Genomic DNA, 11,416 nt, shown 5'->3' on the forward strand with positions numbered 1-11,416 from the left:
AGACTATGGATTTGAGGTGCGCAAATAACGAGATGATCCGAATTGAGTCTACGGACTTAAAGGGGTTGCCAGCTGTAATATCATCAATGTTGGCACAGAAATACGTAAGAAAGGGGTGCGAAACATACCTTGCGTATGTACTTGATGACAAGGAATTGGAAAAGAAACCAGAATCTGTGCCGGTGGTTTGTGAATACCCGGATGTTTTTCCCGAAGAATTACCGGGTTTGCCACCTGTTCGGGAGATAGAGTTTGGTATTGAGCTGGTACCTGGGACTACGCCGATTTCGATAGCTCCGTATCGTATGGCACCAACCGAGTTAAAAGAGTTGAAAGCTCAGTTGCAAGAATTGGCGGACAAAGGTTTCGCTCGACCGAGTTTCTCACCTTGGGGTGCACTAGTATTGTTTGTGAAAAAGAAGGACGGAACCATGAGGTTGTGCATTGACTATCGTCAGCTGAATAAAGTGACGATAAAGAATAAATATCTGTTACCGCGTATTGATGATTTGTTTGATCAACTAAAGGGAGCCTCAGTATTTTCAAAGGTAGATTTGAGATCGGGTTATTATTAGTTACGGATTCGAGATTCGGATGTACCCAAAACTACTTTCAGAACGAGGTACGGTCACTACGAGTTCTTAGTGATGCCGTTCGGGCTCACTAATGCCCCTGCGGTATTTATGGATTTGATGAATCGGATCTTCAGACAGTATTTGGACCGATTCGTAGCTGTGTTCATTGATGACATCTTGGTCTATTCAAGAGATGAGACCGAACATGCTGAACACCTGAGATTAGTGTTGCAAATTTTACGGGATAAGCAGTTATATGCTAAGTTCAGAAGTGTGAGTTACGGTTAAAGAGGTTAGCTTCTTGGGTCACGTGGTATCCGTGATCGGTATTCGAGTCGACCGAGCAAAATTTCAGCCATACTTAACTAGAAGCCTCAGAAATATTCGAGGTTTGGAGCTTTTTGGGACTTGCGGTTACTACCGACGGTTTGTAAAGGTTTCTCGATGATAGCCACACCCATGACGAAGCTACTTCAAAAAATGTTAAGTTCGAATGGACGGAAAAATGTCGAAAAGTTTTGATCAATCGAAAACTTATTTGACTAAGTCGCAATTTTAGTGTAGCCCGAATCAGGGAAAGAGTTTGTCATCTATAGTGACGCCTCCCTACTTGGGTTAGGTTGCGTATTGATGCAAGAAGGTCGAGTTGTGGCCTATGCGTCGAGACAATTAAAGCCACATGAGAAGAATTATCGACCCATGATCTCGAATTAGTCGCCATCGTATTCGCCTTGAAAATATGGCGACATTACTTATTTGGTGAGAAGTGCCATGTATTTTCGGATCACCAAAGTCTCAAATATTTGATGACTCAAAGAGACTTGAATCTCGACAAAGGCGTTGGCTTGAGTTGTTGAAAGATTATGAGCTGGTCATTGATTATCACCGGGAAAGGCTAATGTGGTTGCGGACGCCTTAAGCCGAAATCACTGTTTGCTTTATGAAGCGATGAATGTACACTTGTGCGTTTCTACCCGACAATGTGTTAGTAGTGAATTAAAAGCCAAACCATTATTGATTCATCAAATTCGTGAAGCTTAGAAAGTCGATGATGAACTGGTTGCAAAACGGGTGAGTGTGTTCGAACAAGGAATCGGAGTTTCAAATTGATGATGATGATTGTTTGAGGTTCGAAGTCGTTTGTGTGTTCCAAGGAATTGAACTCATTTCGATGATTCGAACGAAGCCCATTGTAGCCGAATGTCAATTCACCCGGGGAGTACGAAGATGTACAACGATTTGAAACCTCAGTTTTGGTGGCATGGTATAAAACGAGACATCTCCGACTTTGTTTGAGATGTTTAATATGTCAACAAGTGAAAGCGGAACATCAAGTGCCTTCAGATTACTTCACCGATTACGATACCCGAGTGGAAATGGGATCGAGTCACAATGGACTTTGTGTCCGGACCGCCATTGTCGACAAGTAAGAAGGATGCGATTTGGGTTGTTGTTGATAGACCGACTAAGTCGGCTCACTTTATCCCCGTCGTGCACGGATTTTTCATTGGATAAACTAGTTGAATTGTATGTTTCTCAGTTGTGAGATTACACGGGTACCGATTTACATTGTGTCGGATAGAGATCCGAGATTCACCTCGCGATTTTGGAAGAAATTGCAAGAAGCTTTGGGTACCAAAGTGCATTTTAGCACCGCTTTTCATCCACAAACCGATGGTCAATCTGGCGGGTAATTCGGATACTTGAGGATATGTTGAGATGTTGCGTCCTTGAGTTTAGTGGGTCATGGGAACGATATTTACCTTTGATTGAATTCGCACAACAATAGTTTTCAATCAAGTATTAAGATGGCACCTTACGAGGCTTTGTGCGGGCATAAATGCCGTACACCATTGTTTTGGACCGAGCTCGGTGAAAGCAAAATTTTGAGTGGATTTGATTAAAGATCTTTGAGCAGAAAGTAAAAGTAATCCGTGAAAATCAAGATAGCCTCGATCGTCGAAGTCGATGCGGATCTGAAATGAAAAGACATTGAGTATTAGGTGGGAGATAAAGTGTTTCTTAAAGTTTCGCCTTGGAAAAAGATACTCGATTTGGTAGTAGAAGGCAAATTGAGTCCGAGGTTCATCGGGCCATATGAAGTATCCGAACGAGTCGGTCCGATTGCATATCGATTGATTTTGCCTCCGAACTTGAAAAGATTCACGACGTCTTTCATGTTTCGATGCTTGACGTTATAGATCTGATCCATCGCACATAATTAGTCCATCAGAGGTCGAAATTCAAGCCGACATGAGTTATGAAGAAGAACCGATTCGTATCCTAGCTTGTGAAGTGAAGGAGTTGCGAAACAAAATGGTTCCGTTAGTAAAAGTGTTATGGCTCAAACACGGGATGGAAGAAGCTACTTGGGAACCTGAGAACTCTATGAAAGAGCGTTACCCAAACCTATTTACCGGTAAGATTTTCGGGGACGAAAATTTCTTAAGTGGGAGAGGGTTGTGACAACCCAAAATTGACCCTAGTCGGGAAGTGGTTTCGGGACCGCTAAACCGAGTCACTGAAATGTTTGAATGTAATATTTATTGTCTAGAATATGTAATTATGAATGTGTGAAAATTTCAAGCTTCGATTTAGTCGATTGCATGTGAATTTAGTCAATAGGACTTAGGTGTAACACGTTTGAAATGTGATAGGTGAATCTATAAGGACCTAATAGTGCATGTAATCAAAAGGAGGACTTGCATGTCAAATTTCCCCCCCTAAGTGCTAGTGGCCGGCCATGACAAAGAGTGATGGGCAAAAACATGTCATAAAACATGTTGTGACAATGGTGTATGTAAGAAAAAAATAAAATAATGAGCATGGGAATTGAATAATGAAAGGGAAAAAAAAAAAGAGAATGGTGTGAGTGTCCCCCCCTTTTGCCGTGAGTTGAAGAAAAGAGAAAAAAAATTTTGTTCATCCTTTTCATTCTCTCTTGGCGAAAATTCTAAGGAAGAAGGAGGAGTTTTGCTTCATGCTTGGTTTGGAAGAGGATTAGGAGGAGGTTTGGCCATACTTGTATCTAGATTAAGCTATGTTTGAGGTTGTGCCATGAGATTCATGCATGTTTTTAGTTGCTAGCTTGAGTTCTAATTAGCCCATGGTTCAAATCCTTGCTATGTCATGGGAATGGTATTCGACCAAGGTGGATTTTGTGTTAATGCCATTGCATGCTAAATATGAGGCTTGTTAATGATATATGTGATGATGGGTTGATGACTCTTGGATTTTCTTTTTAGCATTTTTAGTGAGACATTAAGTTCTTTGTTTAACCATGACCAAAATTGAAATGGTATGGTGTTGTGATGTATTCGGCCATGGTATATCCATAAGCATGATTTATGCTCATTGCATGGTAGGTAAGATTTGTGTTTTGGATATATGTTTATATTTGGTTATAATCAACTTGAGGTTCGGCCCTTGCACCTATATGTATATATGTTTGCACATGATGTATTGGTATGACATATATACTATCTCAAGGTATATATTTTCTTATGATGATGTTTCGGTTATGAAGTAAATGATAGATGAGTATTGAGCTACAATATGTAATGCATTAGTTAGTAAAATGTATGCCATTTATGTGTGGTATTAAATATGTAATTGGCCTCAACATCAACATGCATATTCGGCCACATGAATGAGTACATAGGTTGATGTGTTGTTCTACCATAAGTAAGCATATTGAAGGCTTTATCTTGACTTAGAAAATTTGACTAAGGAGAGTACTAACTAATGTGTTGAGTTTGATTCATGATTTCCGTACATATGTGACTTTAATGTCTAATGAATATATGTGGGCTAAGTACCTTGAATTCCTCTTTTCGATGCTCAAATGATTAAATCAATTTATTTGTTAAATTAAGCTCAAGAGCAAAGGGAACTAAATCCGATAAAGGGAAGGAAAAAGTGGTCGAATAGCCATCGAATCGATTCGACAACATCCGAGGTAAGTTCTTGAGTAATAGAGCTTAAATTATGATTTGATTAGATCATGTTTTAAGCAAATCGAAATCATGCTCCTTGTGTGTGGATATTGAGCCGAAATTGCAAGAGTGATAAGTGTCTTGTGTTTGAGTTTTGCTAATGAAAATGAAATACAAATGTGTCATGATTTGGTGTTAAATGTGCATGATGATTCGAATGATGTCCGGGCTAAGTTCCGAAGGCTTTGTGCTAAGTGACCATATCCGGACTAAGATCCGAAGGCATTTGTGCGAGTTCCCAAATCCGGGTTAAGTCCCGAAGGCATTTGTGCGAGCTATTATAACCGGGCTATGTCCCGAAGGCTTTTGAGCGAGTCGCTATATCCGGATAAGATCCGAAGGTACGTGATTCGGGAATGAACTATCTTGCTGTAAAAATCCCAGTTAATGCGGTTGAAAAAAAAATTCCAGCAATGAGGTATGTTCGTATCTGCATTGGAATAGTTGAGTTCCTTCGAATAATATTCGCTCAGTTGAGTAATGAGCTTCCGGTATTTGGCTAAGATGATCCCTTATGTATGAACATAGGGGTTGGAATGTAAAGTAGAAATGATTTGAATATATGAATACGCCGAATTATCCGTTTAATTATGTGAATGCTATACTTCAGTTGTATTTAAATTCTTGCTCAAAACTTACTAAGCATAAATTGCTTACTCGTTTCTTTGTTTCTCTGTTTTATAGATTTTGGCTCGTCACCATCGGACTCGGGATTTTTGGAAGTCGAAGTCTCCCACACTATCAAAGCCCCTTTTGGTACAATTTTGGTTGAGCTTTGAAATGGCATGTATAGGACTACCCTTTGTTGTTTTTCAAGTACGTTTTGTGATGTATGTGTGTACTGACCATGCGAAAATGGCTCGTAGAAGTGGAGTATGGCATTAGACCATTTGTGTTTATGTATATATGTACGGTTTCATGATGTGACTATGGACTGGAATGGAAGTGTTGGGCAAATGATCAGCCATTGGAATGGCTAAATATGATTATATGTGGACCTATGTATGACAAAACTCTAGTTGGTCCATGGAAACCATGAAATAGGTAAAGTTTACCTTGAAAATAGATGCTGACAGCAGCAGTGGTGTGGATTTGAAAAATCACTAAAATTTTTAGGAGTGGAATTAAATAGTTAATAAATTATGTAAATGAACCTTGATGAATCTACTTTCATATGGAAGAAACGAAACGGTCATATGAGTTATATGTTAAGAGATATTAAAGTTCTCGCGAAACAGGGCCAGAACGGTTTATGGATCCCCTGTTTCGACTTTGAAAATTTATTATAAATTATCCAGATACAATTAGAAGTCATTCCTTATATTTATAGATTCCCCTTTGAGTCTAGTTTCTATAGAAACAAACGGTATCAGTATTGAATCCCTGTACAGGAAGATATCCAAGTCGTAATGTGCGAAGGTCAGTGTAGTCGATCCCTATAACAGGGGAGACTTTAACTAATAAACTGTACTAATTGGCCAGACCAAAAATTCTAGAAAAAAATATGTAGATGGACATATACGTCTAGGTTCAGGAAAAAATTACGAAACTGATTTTCGAGCTTTGAAACTCAAGATATGATTTTTATGGCGACAGTGATGCAGTAACCAGCTTGTCTGGAAAATTTTAAATGGACTGTGAAAATAATTAAGTTAAGTCTGTGTGCACCTTGTGTTCGACTCCGGTAACGGACTCGGGTACGGGGTGTTACACATATAGAGCTAGAAATCTGAACTTTTCTTTCATCATCTTCTGACAACAATATGCCGAAAGGAAAAAGTTCCAATGTAACACCCCTTACCGATATTCGACGCCGGAATAGGTTACGAGGCATTACCGGACTTAATCATACACAACATGTAAAATCGGGCTACAAAATTTCAGTCATATCAAAATCATTCGAACACGTGCATAATGTACCTTACATGGGCCTTCGAGGCCCCAAACATGCATTGAATGTAATTAGGGACTAAATCCAGAACTTAAGAAGGTTTTGGGAAAACTTAGAAACTTTTCCATGAAACAGGGTCACACGCCCGTCTGGAGACAATGACACGCCCGTGTGCCCTTGACACGCCTGTGTCCTCAGGCCTTGTAACTCTCTATTTATGACGTCAGTAAACAAAATGAACCATACGGCCAAGCCATATGCCCGTGTGCTAGGCCGTGTGATGAATTAAATTCTCGCGATTTAAGTGCAGACTTCACACGCCCTGGACACATTCCCATGTCTTCAGGCCGTATCCTCCAGACTGGCTAAGACACACGGATGTGTCTCCGCCCATGTGGCCAACATTTATGCTATTTTCCAAACCTTTTGTTACCCTTAAACTCTCTCATACTTAAACATATCATATGCACCTATTATAACATCAATTTAGTGGTTAATCACCCTTTAGTAAAACTCAATTAAAGCATTTGCATGTTGTTATACAGGTGATTCTTACCTACTCATGTTACACCAAATTGGACATACCAATTCACAATCAATAGCCTTTTCATATCGATGACCACTTTTACCAAGTAACTATAACTTATTACCCAACAATTAATCTCTACTCATTCAACAAATGTTCATGTTCAATCATTATCAACTTATTGCCATTTTACGCATTTATTCCATGGCCATGACCACCTCGAATGCTTCTAAGGCATTCCTCATGTACAAATACTATACACTAATCAATCATAGTAAACAAATATGATCACATCACAAAACATTAGCACATAGCATGGATAATTAGGCTTACAAGCCACAATCATTATAAGCCACATCTCATGGCTAGATACAACAACTCAACATAGCCAATAGATTTGACCAAATCATAAGAGCACATATCATAATAACTAAGTCCCTATACATGCCACTCACTTGGAAACTGTAACACTCCGAACCCGAGACCATCGCCGGTGTCGGACGCGAGGGGTTAACGAGCCAAGTCCTCTTAAAGCACCGACCAATTTGGCATTTCCAGACAGGCTGGAAAACTGCATAACTGTCGCCTTAAAAATCATATCTCGAGTCCAAAACTCGGAAACTGATTCCGTAAATTTTCCCTGAATTTAGACTCATATATCCTTCCATGGATTTATTTCTAGAATTTTTGGTTGGCCCAATTGGTACAGTTTATTAGTTAAAGTCACCCATGTTACAGGGATCGACTGCTCTGACCTTCGCGCGTTACAACTTGAATATCTCTCTGTACAGGGCTTTAATACAGGTTCCGTTTGTTTCTAATGAAACTAGACTCAAAATGGAATCTGTAAATATAAGGCATGACTTCTAATTATTTCTGGATAATTTATAGTAAATTTTTAAAGTTGCAACAGGGGACCCAGAAACCGTTCTGGCCCTGTCTCACGATAACTTTAATATCTCTTAACAAGTAACTCCTATGACCGTTTCGTTTCTTCCATATGAAAGTAGACTCATCAAGGTTCATTTTCATAGCTTATTCACTATTTAATACCATTCCTACAAATTTTGGTGATTTTTTCAAAACCACACCACTGCTGCTGCCAGCATCTGTTTTCAAGGTAACCTTTACCTATTTCATGATTTCCACGATTCAATTGCCCCTCTTTGCATACATAGCACAAAGTGTGATCATGATTAACCATTCCAATGGCTAATCTTCTCAAAACAATTCCATACCCCATAATGATCAACATACAACGATTATAGTATCATACCAAAAACGTATATAAGCCATTTTCGCATGGCTATCCAAGTTTACACAAAACCGAAAGGTACATGACCTTCAACAATAGGGTAGTCCTATACATGCCATTTCAAAGTTCAACCAAAATTATACCAAAATGGAGGCTTTGATAGTGCAGATGACTTCGACTTTAATGATCCCGAATCCGATCGCTAACGAGCAAAATCTATAAGACAGAGAGCCAAAGCAACGGGGTAAGCATTTTTATGCTTAGTAAGTCTCAAGCAATACAATCAGCTTTAACTAAAGCATTACATTCACATAGCCAAATGAATCATTTCATTAATACACATTCACATAATCATACTTACTTCACACTTCATCATTATATACTTTCACAAGATATCAACCAATTCAATAGCTGAAAACTCGTTAGTCGATTGAGCGAATGTTACTCAAACATATCGACTTTTCCAATGCACAAATAAACATACCTTATCCTTTGGGCTTTTCGAGCGTACTAATTAAATTTATTACAGCAACCAACGCTCACCTCCAGCCCAAGCTTCTTCGGAATACAACCGGATATAACCACATGCACGAATGCCTTCGGGTCTTAGCCCGGATAGAACGACTTGCACAAATGCCTTGGTCTTAGCCGGATAGAACGACTTGCACAAATGCCTTGGTCTTAGCCGGATAGAACGACTTGCACAAATGCCTTGGTATTAGCCCAGATTTAACAACTTGCACGAATGCCTTGGTCTTAGCCGGATGTAGTCGCTAGCACAATTGCCTTGGTCTTAACCGGATATAATTACTAGCATAAATGTCTTGGGACTTAGCCGGATATCATTCAATTGCTCATGCACACACATACATCAATAATCATTACACATCCATGTTTCATTTTCGTTACTAAGGCTCAAACACAAACATATCACTAGCATAATCGCCTTGGGACTTAACCCGGGTATCATTCAAATACTCATACACACATAAATCAATAATCATTACACATCCATATTTCATTTCACATAATTCGAGTAGGGTCATTTCTTGAGGACTTACCTCGGATGTTGTCGAACGGCTTCAACGGCTATTCGATCACTTTTCCTTCCCTTTATCGGATTTAGCTCCTTTTGCTCTTGAGCTTAATGAATACAAGTAGAAGTATTCAATATTTCTATCAATAATGTTTACTAGGCAATCACATTCGGCATCTCATATCATCTCACTTTATTATAATTTATCATTCAACCTTTGAACCAAAACGCCATTATATGGCCACATATACATACATCCATATATTTAAGCTCAAGAATTTTAACATAACATCAAGTGCTCAAATTACTCATGTGGCCGATTATACATGGTCATAAATACACAAAATCAAAAATAATTTCAAGGTTTTTTTTCACACTATACATGTACTAGGCGAATGTACATGCAAATTTCACAACATTCTTCAACAAATTTCTTCTTTAAACAAACATATTTTTCACTTTCTTCATAATCAAAATATCATGTGCAAACATATATACACATATAGGTGCAAGGTCAATTTCAAGGTGTCCATAACCATCCAAAACACAAATTTTAACTAACATGCAAGAAGCATAAACCATGCTCATGAATGCATCATGGCGAATACATCACAATCATGCCCTTTCAACTTCGCCATGGTTAAACAAAAAAAAACTCAATGTCTTACTTAAGATTGCTACAAAGAAATTTCAAGAGTAGTCAATCCATCATTGCATGCATCATTAGCAAGCTTCACATTTAGCATGCAATGGCTTTAACCCAATAACAACCTTGGCCAAATACCATTTCCATGGCATAACAAGGATTTGAACCATGGCTAACATGAACATCAAGTTAGCAACTAAAACATGCATGAATCTCATGACACAACCTCATACATACCTTAATCTTGATGCAAGTTTTGCCAAATCTCCTTCTAGATCTCTTCTAAACAAAGAAAATGAAGCAAAATCTCTTCTTCCTCTTAGGAATTTCGCCAAAGGAAGGAGGGAAAAGATGAACAATTTTTTGTTTTTCTTTCTTAGTTACACGGCAATGGGGAATGCTACACTCTCACACGCATTTTTTTTTATTTCTCTTCCCACATCTAATTATTTTATCACTTAATACATCATGCATTAACAAAACATGTCATAACATGTTTTCGTTGCCTATAATTCCTTGCCATGGCCGGCCACCACCTATAAAAAGGGGAATTTGACATGCAAGTCCATTGTTTTGCATGCATGCTTTAATTAGTCATCACACAATTCCCTATCGTACTTTCAAAGTTCACTACTAAGTCCTTTCTAGTGAAATTCACCTTTATAACACTAAATCAATCACCAAAAAATGTCACACATGAGCACACACATATTATAGGCATCAAAATAAATTTTAAATTATTTTTATGCCTCGGTTTTGTGGTACCGAAACCACATTCCGACTAGGGTCAATTTTGGGCTGTCACAACTCTCCCCCACTTAAGAAATTTTCGTCCCCGAAAATCTTACCGGTAAATAGGGTTGGGTATCGCTCTTTCATAGAGTTCTCGGTTTCTCAAGTAGCTTCTTCTATCCCGTGTTTGAGCCATAACACTTTCACTAGCGGAACCCGCTTGTTTCGCAACTCTTTCACTTCACGTGCCAGGATACGAATCGGTTTTCCTCATAACTCATATTGGCTTGAATTTCAACCTCGATGGACTAATCACATGCGATGGATCAGATCTATAGCGTCAAGCATCGAAACATGAAAGACATCGTGAATCTTTTCGAGTTCAGGAGGCAAAATCAGACGATATGCCACTGGACCGACTCACTCGAATATCTCATATGGCCCAATGAACCTCGGGCTCAACTTGCCCTTACTACCGAATCGAGTATCTTTTCCAAGGTGAAACCTTGAGAAACACTTTATCTCCCACGATGCTCGATGTCCTTACGCTTCAGATCCGCATACGACTTCTGACGATCGGAGGCTATCTTCAGACTTTCACGGATTACTTTTATTTTCTGTTCAGCATCTCTAATCAAATCCACCCCGAAAATTTTGCTTTCACAGAGCTCAGTCCAAAACAATGGTGTACGGCATTTACGACCGTACAAAGCCTCGTAGGGTGCCATCTTAATACTTGATTGAAAGCTGTTGTTGTAAG

At 38.9% G+C, this 11,416-nt stretch overlaps 1 long non-coding RNA gene across 1 annotated transcript; it reads right to left on the reverse strand.

Moving 5' to 3' along the window:
- Positions 1 to 8,174: 8,174 nt before the first annotated feature.
- Positions 8,175 to 8,876, reverse strand: LOC128285693 (uncharacterized). The gene is made up of 2 exons (XR_008276233.1): positions 8,727 to 8,876; positions 8,175 to 8,458 (listed from the first exon to the last, which is right to left on the reverse strand). It is a non-coding gene; the product is annotated as an uncharacterized LOC128285693 (long non-coding RNA).
- Positions 8,877 to 11,416: the final 2,540 nt, after the last annotated feature.

Source organism: Gossypium arboreum, chromosome 12, assembly GCF_025698485.1.
Source record: "Gossypium arboreum isolate Shixiya-1 chromosome 12, ASM2569848v2, whole genome shotgun sequence".
NCBI classification, from domain to species: Eukaryota; Viridiplantae; Streptophyta; class Magnoliopsida; order Malvales; family Malvaceae; genus Gossypium; species Gossypium arboreum.